At 40.1% G+C, this 15,415-nt stretch overlaps 1 protein-coding gene across 2 annotated transcripts in view; it reads right to left on the bottom strand.

The window, feature by feature from the left end:
- SPTSSB (serine palmitoyltransferase small subunit B) overlaps positions 1-12,109 on the bottom strand; it is a 32,247-nt gene extending 20,138 nt beyond the window's left edge. The window contains exon 1 of one of the 2 annotated variants that reach the window (XM_082394292.1): positions 7,893-12,109. The gene's annotated coding sequence lies outside the window, so the exon portion shown is untranslated. The remainder of the gene's footprint in view (positions 1-7,892) is intronic. The other variant, XM_082394293.1, reaches the window with a different exon arrangement.
- Positions 12,110-15,415: the final 3,306 nt, after the last annotated feature.

The raw sequence follows: 15,415 nt of genomic DNA, 5'->3' as shown, positions 1-15,415 counted from the left end.
GGCTTTGATTAGCATCCTTCTAGCTGCTGAAAATAGTCACTCCAGCAAATTGAGCACATCCTCAGGAAGCTAGATGGCGAAAATCTGGAAGGTTTCCAATGGGAAACATTGCAAGAAGATTTTGGGGGAGGAACATATCAAGGAGGTCTTAAAAGATTCAAGAGGTTTTAAATGGTGTTACAAGCTATTATGGAGGGAAAGGTTTGGAATTGTTTTATTGTTTTCAGAGGTTAATCTCAGGAAAACCTGGGGAATTCCCTGGCGGTCCAGTGGTTAGGACTCGGCGCTTTCACTGTGGTGGCCTGGGTTCAATCCCTGGTCGGGGAACTAAGATCCTGCAAGCTGTGTGGTGTGGCCAAAAACAAAAACAAAAACAAAGCAAAAAACTCAGGAAAAACTTTAAACAGTAAGAGTAGTCTAAAGGGGAAAGGGTTGGCTGATTGAAGTAGTGAGAATTCCATTAGGGAACTGTTCAAACAGAGTCTAGACAGCACCTTCTGAGGGTTGCTACCCATCAGAAGGAAGGGTTTAAGAAGAGATTACTAAGCTTTCACCACATCTAAGGTACTATTTCTATAATAGCATTCAATATCCCATTGGAGAATGATTTGCTTCATTAAATTTTTTTCCATAATAAAAGAATATGGATTTTGAAATTGGCAAACTGGAGTTTGCTATAGTGTGATATTCTGGATGTTGTTTAACCTCTGTAAACGTCAGTTACAGCATCACCAACACAGAGATGGTTACTTATTTCTGTGTTGTTGTGAAGATTAGACAACATTGGTAAAGGATGCTTAATGGTGCCTGGTTTTAATAACGGCTCAAAGATGGTAACTTTTATCACAATATTATTTGTTACTCTTATTTTCTACATGGATTTTATTTCTTCTCCTAAGAGATTCCTTTCGGGTGACTCTATTGAACCCATAAGACACAAATGATGTAAGTAGGTAAAATGGTGACTCACATGAGTCTGGGAGAAAGAATTTGCCCTGTAGGTCATGGGGGTGGGGAGAGGGTACCGTATCATCTGTTTTGTGTTTGCATCAGGGTTTCCTCCTAAATGAAGGAAACCTGTGGAACAACATTTTTGTCCTGAATTATAACCTGATTTTCCTGGCCATCAAGACGAGAACTAGACCAACCTGACTGATTTTTTTCTTTGTTTAAAGTTTTAGACAATAAAATATCCTATTAAAAATTTAATGACCGGGACTGCCCTGGTGGTCCAGTGGGTAAGACTCCAAGCTCCCAATGCAGGGGGCCTGGGTTTGATCCCTGGTTGGGGAACTAGATCCCACATGCATGACGCAACTAAGAGTTCTCACACTGCAACTAAGAAGTCCGCATGCCACAGCTAAGAGTCTGCATGCTGCAACTAAGAAGCAGTTTACTATTCTTAGAAGAAGATAAAAACATGAGATTCCCCCATGGTTGGGGAATGAGGCCAAGAGAATCCTCTTTAATAGCAGTAGAGGGAAGTATTAAAGTTACTAGGTTTCCATAGATGGTCACAGGTTGGCATTTCATCTTATTTAGGAGGTAATAGATAAACACTGCATGTGAGGAGGCACTAGGATAATTCTGACTAAAGATCTTACACAAAAAGAGGATTATCAAACTTTCAAAAGAAGCAAAAAAGACAATATAACACTCTTAGGTTTAGATAAGGCTTGACTTCAAATAAAATTTTTTTTCCATTTTTCTGTCTTCTTCTGCATCAGTGAACATTTATTGATGTTTATTGGGCATGACATTCTGTGAGGCACAAGTAGGTTCCAGAACAGAGATGAACTGGCACTTTGGCTGGTGGGTGTGAGAGCAGTAGAGGTATTATTGCCCCAGAAAAATTGCTTTGGACGTGCCATCTTGAGCTTTTCTCTTTCTTTCTTTTTCTAGTCCTTCAAATTTTCTTGTTCAATATTCTACTTATATTCATTCCCAAATTCTCTTTTTAATCTTTTCAGAGATCTTGAACCCAAAGTGATAACTTTAGTTTGGAATTCCTAATGGACATCCTTCGATCTTATAATAGAGCTGAAAGGGCAGGGATACAATATTTCAGTAGCAGACGGTCACCCAGGAAACTGCCGTTCTGTATTGGTAATAATAACGGATATTTATTGAGCAACTTGTGTCCCAGAACTTTATATGTATTACCTTAGACAGTTCACTTAACAACACTATAATAGAGGCACTATTTCTATACCCATTTTACAAATGAGGAAACTGAGGCATTGGGAAATTTCAATATTAACCCAAAGTCTCACAGTTAATGTAGAGCACACACTCTTAATTACTACTCTGCCAGACTGCCTCTCTATGCAAAGACCTCTGTTTACAACCTGACAAATCACCACGCATGCATGCATGCATCCGTCCATCCATGAATCCATCCATCCATCTAGCCATCCAATCAAATATTCAGTAAGCATGTACTAGGGATATAAACTATGAATAAGACTGACGTACTCACTCTCCTCAGGCCACTTTCTAGAGAAGAGGAGAGACAATTACACAAGTAGCCTACACAGTGCGATAAGTGCTATGATAGGGAAGTGTAGGGTACTCTGGGGCATAGAAAGAGGCTCTAACCCAGCCTAGAAGGGGGTGTCAGGACAGGCAGGTCAAAAAGATGAACCAGTTTGCAAGGCAGAAATAGAGACACAGACATAGAGAACAAACGTATGGACATCAAGGTGGGAAAGGAGGGGTGGGATGAATTGGGAGACTGGGATTGACATATATAAACTAATATGTATAAAATAGATAACTAATGAGAACCTGCTGTGTAGCACAGGGAACTCCACTTCGCTGTACAGTAGAAACTAACACATTGTAAAACAGCTATACCCCAATTAAAAAAAAAAGCTCTTGTCCTCATCACTGTGTGCTTTGACTATTTTGTAACAAAAGGCATATAAGGTAACCTCAAGAAAGAAAGGTCTTTGAAGCAAGGTCTGTGTTGTTCCCCCAGTATTTGGCACATAGTGGCTGCTCAATTAAAATCTGTTAACTAAATGAATGAGAATTCTAATGCTCCATAATAACTCTTTTATAACAGGGAGGTTTTTGACTTATTTCTAATTTGATTCAAATGCTTCTCCTCTAAGCCTGAATTAAATGTTCCCTTTTGACTTAAAAAAAAAAAAATCAAGTCCTTGCTCCCTTTTAAGCCATTTTCTAAAAGTTCTATTTCAGGAGATCTGCCACACCCATTATATTTTACTAGAACAATGTGTCCTCAGGTATCTTTTAAGCCAGGTGCCCTGAGGAGAGATTCTAGGACGGTCTGGGAAAGCAGAGGCTCTCTGGTTGCTTTTCTCCTTTTTTCCAGTTGATCTGTGGGGTTCCATGCTCTGTTATGTAGTTCTGAAAGATTTGTTCTCCTTTCACCTTTCCAGAGTGTCCTGGAAATTTTTCTTTCCCTCAAACTCTCCCCTACCCTCTTCACTCTTTCAAAAGGTGTTAGCTTTGGGAAAGTGGTCCTTAATTATTTACCACACAATCCTCTGGCAGACTACAAGAATCCAGGGCAAAGCAAGAGAGAAAGGCCACAAGAAAACTGAAAGCCCAGGCTAATGATTTCCCTTAACAAGAGTTTTTGTTGTCATAAGGCGGTGTTTTATTTAGGTTGTAGTTCTTTAGGAAAGACATGAAGTTATGTCTTCCTTGTGCTTGCTTGGAACATTGGGGCTAATGTAATATTTTCTTTGGTGCAACAGCAGTAAATCCAAGGTAGTAAAACAATGCTGACGGGAAGGGGAAACCAAAGTTCCTTGGGGGAGAAGTTAACTTGGAGCAGGTAATCCTTATGGCCCATCCCATACATGACCTTTATATTAGCTAATTACATAATTTTACTTCCTAGCCTGATGCCACAGTTTAAAATTGTACCTCGTTCCCTTCCCTGCTTAATTTTTCTCCGGAGCCCTTATCTCCTGCTCATACACTGTATAATTCACTTAAAAATTATGTATTTATATGACAGCCCCTCTAGAATTTGAGCTCCTGAAGGGTAGGAATTTTTGTCTGTTTTGTTTATTACTCATCCAGGGCCTAGAATTGTCCTGGTGCAGGGTAGATGCACAATAAATATGTTGAATTAAAGAATTATTAATCCCAATCAAAACAATATTAATAAGTAATAACTATGATCAGGTTTTTCCTACATGTACTTAATTTATAGACAACTGGTTGGACATTTAAAATTATTTTTTAGAAATCTGACAAAATATGACAATAGGATCTCTACAAAAGCTTTGATGGTCAAAAACTGCGTGAAACCCATTTTCATCAGCATGGTATGCTCTTCTAAACTTGTGCATGGAAGGGTAAGCTTGGCCTGGTGAGAATGGAAAATCTTGAGGTTTCCTGATGCAGGTAGACTTACTTGAATCCCTAAAGCTAAGGGTATACTTTGGCTCAGTGTACTCATAACTGTTCCTGGCAACAAGTTCAGGTGTTGCTTATACCCCCATGAAACTCAGACTCACTAATATTATATTCCCATTTCTGGACAAAGCATTATCATCCAATTCCACACTTCTTTACAGGATCAGGTAGTTTATGGGAACACAAAATATAGAAGATGAATAGAGGAGAATATTAATTATTTGGGAGCTTCTATATTTGAGATTATTATAATCACTGGAGATGCTTCCCGACAGTGACACATCAGGGTGCTCTGAGTACTACAGTGGCCGCTCCAGCTCTTCCTTTACCCCCAAGACTTCTACTTCTGGGCCAGTCTAGTGCAAGTGAAACCGGGTTAGGCTGAGTGGCAGACAAGTACACTTTTGGCTGAGATTCAGGTACCCTCCCTCTCTCACCCACTGTGGCCTCTCTCAACAACTGGCCTAAAGAACTGATAAAGAACTAGACTTATCTAGAAACAGGAGGAACAACTGGCCTCACTGAGCTTGGATTAATATAATGAGTGGATGAGTCCAAAAAGTTAGGGCATTGCAAACAAATTCTCTATAGGACTGCATTAATGACATTTGACATTTCTAAACAGAGAAAAGCTTGGGCAGGTGTGTAAACATATGCAAATCATATAATATGTATCCCCTGTGTCACTCAATTATTTCATCTATCTCATGTGGCCCTTAGGAAAGATCTTCACATAAACTATTGGTCTGGTGGTACATGAAGATTCATGAACTCCAAGTTCTAAACCCACATGTTCTTTTAATAGCTTGGATAATTTATTAAAAACAGCTTTATTGAGATATAATTCAAACACCATACAATTCACCCAAAGCACACAATTCAGTGGTTTTTAGTATACTCAAAGTTATGCAACCATTACTAATCAATTTTAGACCATTTTTGTTACCCCCAAAAGATGCCTTGTACCCTTTAGCAGTGACTCCCTATTCCTGCTCATTGCCACTCCCATCCCCTCCAGCCATATGCAACCACTAATCTACTTTCTGTCTCTATAGGTTTGCCTGTTGTGGATATGTTATATAAATGGAATCATACAATATATAGTCTTTCACTTAGCATAATCTTTTCGATGTTCATCCATGCCATAGTACATATCAGTACTTTATTCCTTTTTATTGCTGAATAATATTCCATTGTTCCATTCCATATCTCATTTTATCTATCCATTCATCAGTCAATGGATGCTTGGGTTATCTTCACTTTTTGGCTATTATGAGTAATGCTTCAGTGAACATTTGTGCACAAGTTCTTACAGGGACCTAGATTTTCAATTCTCTTGGATAATACCTAGGAGTGGAATTATATGGGTTATACGGCTGGGTTATATGGTAATTCTATGTTCAACTTTTTGAGGAACTACCAACTTATCTTCCACAGCAACTCACCCATTTTACATTCCCACCAGCAATATATGCTGGTTCTAATTTCTCCACCTCCTCTCCAACAACTGTTATTTTCTTTCTTTTTGATTATAGTCATTTTGGTTGGTGTGAAGTGGTATCTTGTGTTTTTGATATTCATTTCCCTAATGACTAAATGATAGTAAGAACCTCTTCGGTGATTGGCCATTTGTACCTCTTCTTTAGAGAAATGTCTAAAATCCCTTGCCCATTTTTAAATGGGTTATTTGTCTTTTAGTTGTTAAGTTTTTCCTCTTTTGTGTTAAGAATGCAGGATGGTTGGAAGGAGAGCCTCAGATCTTTCACATGCTCTTGCCTAAGGTAGAGCTTCTGCAACACTGGTGGTGGATGAGATGCTCGTGGCCTGCTTTCCCAGGGATATACCATAGCCCTATGCTGGGATCTAGGCTGAGAGGGAGTCCTGTGTTCTTGGCTGTACCCCCCACCTCAGAGTGGAGCACCATCACATCCAGGTGGAGTTGGCAGGGAAGTGAGTTGTGGTTCAAAATCCAAACTCTTGCTGTTCTTACGGAAATTTAGTGGATTGTCTTGAACAAATTTTTCTTCATTTGTTGTATTTCCTCAGGACAATTTCTAGAGACTAAATAGTTGTTTACCTACAATTTTCAATAGTAATTTTAAAGTTATAGTATTGTTGTTTTGCTAAGGGGTGGGTTCACAGAGCTCCTCACACCACCATTCTGGAAGTTGAGTCCCATTTGGATAATTTTTAATGAAGATTTTACATCTTGTATACTTGGTGGTGAAATAGTTTATGCTGATATAGTAGATATAGAATTACAAAAGACAGTTTTTTACAAAAGTATTTGCAAATTTACAAACAGTGGATTAAGAAAACCAGTTGAAGTTGAGAATTGGTTGACTTTCAACTTCATATCCACTAAATTTCTAGAATGCCCATGCATTTGGTTTGACAAACCACTGTTAATTTATTGTTATTAAATAGTTGTATAGAAATCTTTGGGTAATGAGGGTGACAGTACATTTCACATGTTTGTTGTTGCTCTAGTAGTCTATGTGCAAAACCGTCACAGCCATTGAAAGAGTCATCAAAATGATGCCTGTTTTAAAAAGCATAGGAATAATTTAGATGTGAAAATCAAATTTTTCAAACCTCATTAGTTTTATGCACTAATCTAAAAAATTCACTAGCAAAACTGATCATGTATTTCTTAACGTTTTGTTTAATTCAAAAGAACTACCGGGCCACAAAGTCTTGTAGAAAAACAATTTTCCCAACTTCCCTGGTGCATTTATTTGTAGTTTTAAGGCTAAGATTTACATTTAACAATTCTTCAAATTCTTTATTTGGTCAAGGGCTGGGTTCGTATGTTCATTGCCAACCAGTTGAATGTCATTTTAGTTGAAACAGATCTAGAATCTCTGCTCTTATCTAAACCCTTCTTTATTATACCACATCCCCACCCCCATGTCAAAGTTATCTATATGTACCTTTCTACTTGGGTTTAGAAGTCTAGTTACTTATAAATGAACACAATCATCTTTAAGAAAATACATCCTGCTTAATAATCATGAAAAAATGTTAAAATGTATTCCTTGTTGGAAACTCTTCACTTTTTGGTCAGTTGACTTGTGTGTATTATTGCCTCAAGTAGCTTATGGGCAAAAAAGTATTGTATAAGAGCATGAAACAAGATAAAGATGCATATTTAAGAATGAAATCAAGAACCTCCCAATGACATTTCTCTGAATAGTTATTACTGAACTATACAAAGATAAATAATGAAAGTAATTAACAAAGTAATTTTCTCTTCTTTTGGCTGGGAAAGTTTTAATAATAAAGTTTGGCTTCTGTTGAGTGAAACATCTTAGTTTCTAACATAGTTAAAGGCAAATGGAAAAGCCCGTTCAATTCTTAAAATTTTTAATGCAGTTAAATAATAAGCTGATACATTGCATTATGGCTTGGTATTATTTTTTCCTTATAAAGACAGGAATTCTATCCTTCTAAAGCTACTTTGCAGTTCAAGCAGATATGTGGAAGATGCTTACCTCCCAGTTGGGTGTATCTCCTGCGGCTTAGGTGAGCACCAATGCTTTGGCTCCTCCCCAACTGCTGCGAGCTTCCCACTGCGCTGGGCACCTCGAGGCTCCAAGAGTTAGGTGTTCGGCCCCGCCCTCTGCACTATTGCTAAAACTCCAATTCTGCCAGACTGATTCCGGTGATTAATTATTGACAAAAGGAAAACACTCCCAGGCAAACTTGTGTCCAACCGCACTGCTCCCAACGACTCCGTCCAGAAGAGAATGCCGGCTGCACCACTCCCCTCCCCCCTTGCTCTATGGTCCCAACTTCCCACACGCTGCCACTCTCAGTCCTGGGCGACCAGGCTCGTCCTCGGAGGAATGCAGCCCAGCGACTTCTACATTTTTAAATTTGGTTTCCTGTAGCTCGTTAGCACTTCTCCGGGGACCAGCCTCTCAGGAGGGGGTGCTTTCCGGATGCAGGGGAAGCCTGGGCTCTGAGAGCAACGGAGGAGGCGAAGGCGTCGCTGTCACCTCCGGCTGCTGCAGTAAAACCCCGAGTCGCGGCGGGGATGGGGAGGAGGGGGTGGGGAGGCGCCCGCCCCCTCGCTCGGATCGGAGACCCGACACTGCCGGAGGGGCACGTACTTCGGTGGTAGTGGTGGGAGCGGGCAGATAAACTGGAGGCGAAGGTGGGAGCCTTGGGGCTTTAGCCTAAGCCAACGTTAACCCGCCTAGGGAAAGCCTGCGCCCAGCATCCATCGATCTGCAGACTTCGGCAAGGGGGTGAAGCCGGGCGGATGCCGAGGACTGCGGTCTGAAACTCAGCGGCAGGCTGCGAAGTGAGCCCAGGGCTCCGGGCCGGGGCGGCAGTCGGCCCAGCAGGCATCCCACCGCATTCGTCTGTCAGAAACAGAAGAAAGCAAACCCTTTTAGCTTTGGCAGTTAATTTTGGTGCCTTTGAACGTGCAAAACGCCTCTCCCCGCCCCACTCCCTCCATCCAGCATCTTCCCTCCTCCCCGTTGGCTGGGCGGTTAATCGTTGAAAGGCTGGACCCCCTCGGGGAAGCAGATGGAAGGATCGTGCCCAGCGAACTTGTGTGTGCTCACTCACAAGTGAAGAGAATTTGGGCCCGGACTGCGGCAGGAAGGCAAATTGGGCAGAGAGGGCTGGGAGGTTCGTTGCCTACACTCGCGGCGCAGGCTGCCGCGGCTCCCGGACCGGCGACCCCAGCGCTCGCGCTCGGCGCTCAATTATCTTCCCGAGGAGGCGCGGGACCGCGAAGAGCATCTTCCCTGAAAACCAACATCCAGAACACCATCGATTCCTTTTCTACCGAGGACATAGTGCTTAGGTTGAACGCCGCGGCTGCTTGCTGAGAGCGCAGAGGACCTTGAGGCTCCCAGCCCCGATATCTGTGTAGCCGAGACTCTGCCCAAGACCTAGTGGGGTCCGGGGCGAAAGAGTCTTTTGATTAATGAGCATTCGGGCAACATCTGCCCGTCAGCCCGCATCGCCTATGGAGGACACGTTGCACACGTTCGGCCTCATTGTGCTGCAGCGCGAATTTTAGCTGCGGGCAGGTTTCCGCTCACTTCACAACGCGCTTCCAGCAGGTTCGAAGCAGGTTCCAACCCGCCGGTGCAACGAAGAGAGAGACTGGGTGGGGGTTACTGCAAGCCGGAGGAGGGGTCCCCAAAGGAAGCCGAAGGTGGTTGGGGCCAGGGAAGGGAACCAATGGAAACTGAGCACCTTGCAGCATCTGTGTTGGCCGTTTTACATCTTTATCTTTTCTGTATCTTTTATCTAAATAGTAGCAATCTCTGATAATATTTTTTATTTACCACTTTATGTTGTTCACATTCCTTATCTTCTGGCTTCTCCTGACAAACCTTGTCATGTTGGCAGCACAAGTATGACCACCCCCATTGGGAGATGAGGAAATAGAAACCCTGAAGAGTGACTTGTTCAGGTCGCCAAGCCCCTATTGCGGTGGGATCAATACTATTTACACTGGTTTTTAGGTCTCATTATTCATTATCTAGTTTTCTTATCAGATTGTGACATGCCCCCCCCCCATACTCCCCATGATTGTACATTTGTGGAAGTATAGAAATAGGTCTCTTCCTGCCCAAAGTTTGTGAAATGGCTATGAGACCTTGCAGTTATTTGAACTGTAGGTGGGGAGAAACTGGTATAGCTTGCAGAAGCATCTAGCCCATTAAAAATAATCTTAAATGACATATGTAATATAACCACACACAGATACACCTTTATGTATAACTTTGCACCCCCAAATGGAGAATAGGTGTTTCTTTTTTTTATTATTACTAACAGAACATTCTCAAAACTTAACTAGATCACAAAATAAAGATTGACACTTTTTTTTTTAGATGGACACATTTTAAGTGGCAGAAATCATACACAGCTCATTTCCCCCTGATTGACATAGCACAGTTGGAAATTTAAGAATACTTTAAAAGTAGGTTAAAGGGAAGCACAAATGGGAAACTACAAACTTTTTAGAAACAGAAGAAAAACAAAAATCCTACATAAAATTGGAAGAGTATGGAAAAGCCATACAACGTTCAATGTATTTATTGCAAAGCAATGTACAAACCAAGAAGCTTAGAAGAAATTACAAAAAATTGTGTTAACTCATGTTAAAAATAAAAGCAGAAATTAATGAAATAGAAAAATAAAAAACAAGGAGAATTGATCAATGAAATAAAAAACTTATCTATTGAAAAGATCAAGAAAAAATCAAGAAACAAAGGTACAAGCAACATTAGAAAAGAAAGGTGATATAGGGGGTTCCCTGGTGGCGCAGTGGTTGAGAATCTGCCTGCCAATGCAGGGGACACGGGTTCGAGCCCTGGTCTGGGAAGATCCCACATGCCGCGGAGCGACTAGGCCCGTGAGCCACAATTGCTGAGCCTGCGCGTCTGGAGCCTGTGCTCCACAGCAAGAGAGGCCACGATAGTGAGAGGCCCGCGCACCGTGATGAAGAGTGGCCCCCACTTGCTGCAACTAGAGAAAGCCCTCGCACAGAAACGAAGACCCAACACAGCCATAAATAAATAAATAATTAAAATTAAAAAAAAAAAAAAAGCAAATAATTTTTTAAAAAAAGGTGGTATATAACCACAGATGAGTTGGATATTAAAAACAAAACAAAAAAAGATAATGTTTTTTGCCCACAGAGAGGATCCTCCCTTTGTGCTGATAACTAGAAATAGTGAGATAACAAATGGTTGAGACATACCACAGCTTATGGAAAGGGGAATAAGATTTGAAGAAGCAGGCAAAATTGTTTAGAATGTAAGAATATAAAGTGATTCTAATTGTATCAGCTGAACATTTGGAACCAGGCCTTTCATCATCATTATCATAAAGCAGCTGTTGAATAACTAAAGGACACATGCTTGCTGGAGTAGAAAACTTTATAAAGTAAGAAAAGTTAAAAGTAATAAAAGACTATATGCTCTCAAGGTAACCTGGGAGGTTTGAGGACAGATATTACAGGGAAGGGAATAGGATCACTTTGTAAAAGCTGTATTTATGACCCAGAAAGTTTGTTTGGAATGTCTCTGGAGTTCAGAACACCAGGAAGGAGAAAGGACATGATGTGAGAATCCACTGAAAATGACCAGCCTGAAAATGGTCTTACCTCCAGGGGACCAAAATTAATAGCCTGAAATGTGAGTTTTCTCAAGCTCCAAACCTGCCCAGGGTGGCATGGTAGAAAGAGTATGTACTTTGGAGCAAAGTCTGGTTCTACTAACATCTTTTCTACTAAGAAACTGTAGTCTGAGACAACTTGTCTATTATTTCTATACATTAGTTTTCTCATCTATGAAGTGGAAATAATATTGCCTTCGTGGGGTTCTTCTGAAAAATTAAAAGAGCCACTGTTTACAAAGTAACTGTATAGTTCTCTATCTCACCCGCTCCCTACTCCTCCCCTCCCTCCCCCGATTCCTCCTTCTCTAAACACCATCTTTCAGGATCTTCTCTTCTGTCCATTGACATTTCTCCTATTTTGTCAGTAGGACTCTACCTTCCTTCCCTTCCTTTCAGCGACCCAGCTACCTCCTCCATGACTTTTTAGCAATTAGGAATCCAAACATCATGACTGAGTACCTTTGGAATGCTTTGGAGAGACACCCCTGAATCTAAAAATACTCAGCCCCTCTCTTATAAAGTGAATGGCAAAAGCAGGATTGCCCTTCCTCCCTCCCTCCCTCCCACCCTCTCTTCCTTCCTTCCTTCCATCCTTCCTTCCTTCCTTCCTTCTTTCCTAATTCATATATTTTTTGAGTTCCTATGTGGCTGTGTTCTAGCAGAACGAGTGTCATTGCTCCAAATCACTGATTATAATTTAACAGAGATGCAATGCTTAGGCTGAAGTCTTTAATGGAAAGACCCTAACATTTAACCATTCTTACTTTTAATATTAGAATAAAGATCATAATAGTAATGAGAGTCAGTAGTTTATTCTAAAAATTGGAAAAGCAGTATTTCATTAAGGAACTAATTGTCCCATTAATCATTAACAAACATATGAGATGTATCATAATAGGCACAATTCTTGACGTTAAAAGCTGTTCTTAGCAATAAAGAGACCCCAAGAGAACAACACAGAAATTCCCAGAGCAGCAGTAAGACCAGTTTAACAAAGATTTTCTGAAGAATTTATTCTAAAGCAGCCTCAAACACTGCCTTTTTCATACAATGTCCAAAGTGCATCTACATCTATTTGGACAAGACAGAGAAGACAATGGAAGATCAGAAGAATCAAGAGAAAAGAATAAGGCTCCAACTAACTATATCAGCAATATCTCCCTTTATGTATTAACTCTTATTCTCTTCTATTGATCTTATTATCAGGAGGGGGAAAAGAAAGAAACGCAGTAACAGATGTGAGTATTTAAAAGCAAGAACAGAAATTTGAAGCAAATTTTATTTACTTCTTTCTGGTTTGCTTTCACTACGTGCAGATTAACACTTCCTTATTTTTTTTTTAAACCTTGTTAGATTAGCACTACTTATTTCTATGATGGCGTGACAAAAAAAGTGTTGCCTTTCATTTCAGTAAACAATGTTGCCCTCCATAAGCCACTGGAGCTGCCCCACTGATGCGCCCTGAGGGGAATTCAGGATGGAGAAAAACAGGTTGCTGGCTCTAGATAATTAAGATGCATATTAGGGGCTTCCCTGGTGGCGCAGTGGTTGAGAATCTGCCTGCCAATGCAGAGGACACGGGTTCGAGCCCTGGTCTGGGAAGATCCCACATGCCGCGGAGCAACTGGGCCCGTGAGCCACAACTACTGAGCCTGCGCATCTGGAGCCTGTGGTCCGCAACGAAAGGCCATGACAGTGAGAGGCCTGCGCACCGCGATGAAGAGTGGCCCCCGCTCGCCACAACTAGAGAAAGCCCTCGCATAGAAACGAAGACCCAACAAAGCCAAAAATAATAATAATAATAATAATAAATAAGTAAATAAAATTAAAAAAAAAAAGATGCATATTAAAGAAATAATTTCAGTGAGCCCAGACTCCTGCATCTTCCTGTACATAGAAAAGCACTAGGATCATTAACTTGAGAAGTCTGGGGTTTTTTTGTCTTTTTTTTTTTTTGATTAGCAATAAACTTTTGATGTTCTACTACTTGTTTTTTCCCAGCAAAAACTCCTATATATCCTGGCTCCTCACTTACCTCTTTGGAACATTTCTTCAGAGCTATCTGAGAGGTTGTCTACCCAGGCTATAGTCCTCAGTACAGTCACTGAATAAAACATAACGTGCAAATTTTAGGTTGTGTGTTTCTTGTTTTTTTTTTTCCTGTTGACAGTGGCATAAAATGTTATTATTCTCCCAGAGTAGAACTCTTCATAACACTCAATATATTTGTAAAGATATTTGAAAAGATTGTTACATGTTCATGAAACTTACATATTTTAGTCTTCGCTGAGTCACTAACTAGCTATATACCTTTGGCTAAGTCCCTTTAGTAATTTTATATTTATTTATTTATTTTTTTCAGAATAAGTGGATAATTCTGTTTTCCTGTAAAATGGAAAACATTTTTTCCCCCTCCTGGCTATGTTGTTACAAAGATGCACCAGATATCCTTCATTATCCTATCATTTCTTTTGTTTCAGTTTCCCTCTATCAACATAGAATTTTATTTTCTTCATTAATTAGGCCTGTTAGGTTAGAAACAAACAAACAAACAAAGTAGAAAAGTTGTATGGCTGGGGTCTTTGAGCTCTCTGCCAAACTTCAAAAGAAGAAGAAGAATGACGATAATGACTATCATTTATTGAACTACAACCACCAAGGTTTTCCAGAATCATCTCTTTTTCTTGCTACAAGTTTGCAAGGTAGGAGCTTTTATTTTATTTTTATAGACAGTAAACCAAGAATCAGAGAGGTGGTAACTTTTTTTAGGTGACACTTAACCTGCTGTATTGTGCAGATTAAGAGAAGAGATGTTGGAGCCAAACCTCCCATATTTAAATCCCAACGTGACCACTCTCGTGAATGAGGAGAGCTAACTTAAATCTCTCTAAAGCCTCAGTTTCCTCATCTGCCATAAAGGATAATAACCATGTTGAATTATTTATGTTAATATCCAAAAAGCATGTAGAAGAGAAAATGTCCCATAAGTGTTCACTACTATTGTCTGGAGAGTTCAATGAGATTATAATTCATGTAAATCAGTTCAGTTTTGGCCCTTAGACAATGCTTAATATGACAATTTCACTTTAAAAATATTTTATTTTTATAACATATATAGTTTTAAAATAGTCTGTCAGAGATATGATTAGTCCCTTTCTCCTTCCCTTTACCCCTCCCTTCCCCCATGATTCTTCCTCCCTATCTTCTCCTCGTCCTCCCTTTTTGTGCCAATAACTATGATCACTCAACTGTATTGTCTATGAACTATTATTTTTTTTTTTCAGAGAAACCCATTGTTTACCCTAATGTTTCAGACCAACATAAAACATACTTTAATTCAGTATCACATATTCAGGAACAGAACTCTTTACTTCCCCCATCTTTTTAAAAGACTTTTGCTAAAACAGTAGTTGATAAAAAAATAAGAATGTTCAGGTTTAGAAAGGAGAAATTAGCTTAAAGGTGAAAACTTCCTATTTTTGAGAAAGACTGATGGATTAAATATAATAATGAGAACTCTCAGTATCTGAGATACGGATTGGTCTAAAGTGGCTGTATTAGCCGGGGTTCTCCAAGAAACAGAACCAATTATCTATCTATCTATCTACATATCTATTGAGATACTTATTATAAGAAATTGGCTCAAATCTAAGGTTGGCAAGCTGGAGACCCAGGAGAGCTGATGATGTAAATTCCAGTCCAAAAGCTGGCAGGCTTGAGACTCCAAAAGAGTTGAATTTTAGTTCAAGTCTGAAGGCAGGAAAAGATCAACCTGCAGCTCAAGCTGTCAGGTAGGAGGAGTTTTACCTCTTACTCAGACTTTTTGTTCTATTGGGTCTTCAACTAATTGGATGAGCCTTCAAAA

Source organism: Balaenoptera borealis (genome assembly GCF_965194805.1).
Source record: "Balaenoptera borealis genome assembly, chromosome: 5".
Classification (NCBI taxonomy): domain Eukaryota; kingdom Metazoa; phylum Chordata; class Mammalia; order Artiodactyla; family Balaenopteridae; genus Balaenoptera; species Balaenoptera borealis.
This window is presented reverse-complemented; position numbering and strand designations above follow the sequence as displayed.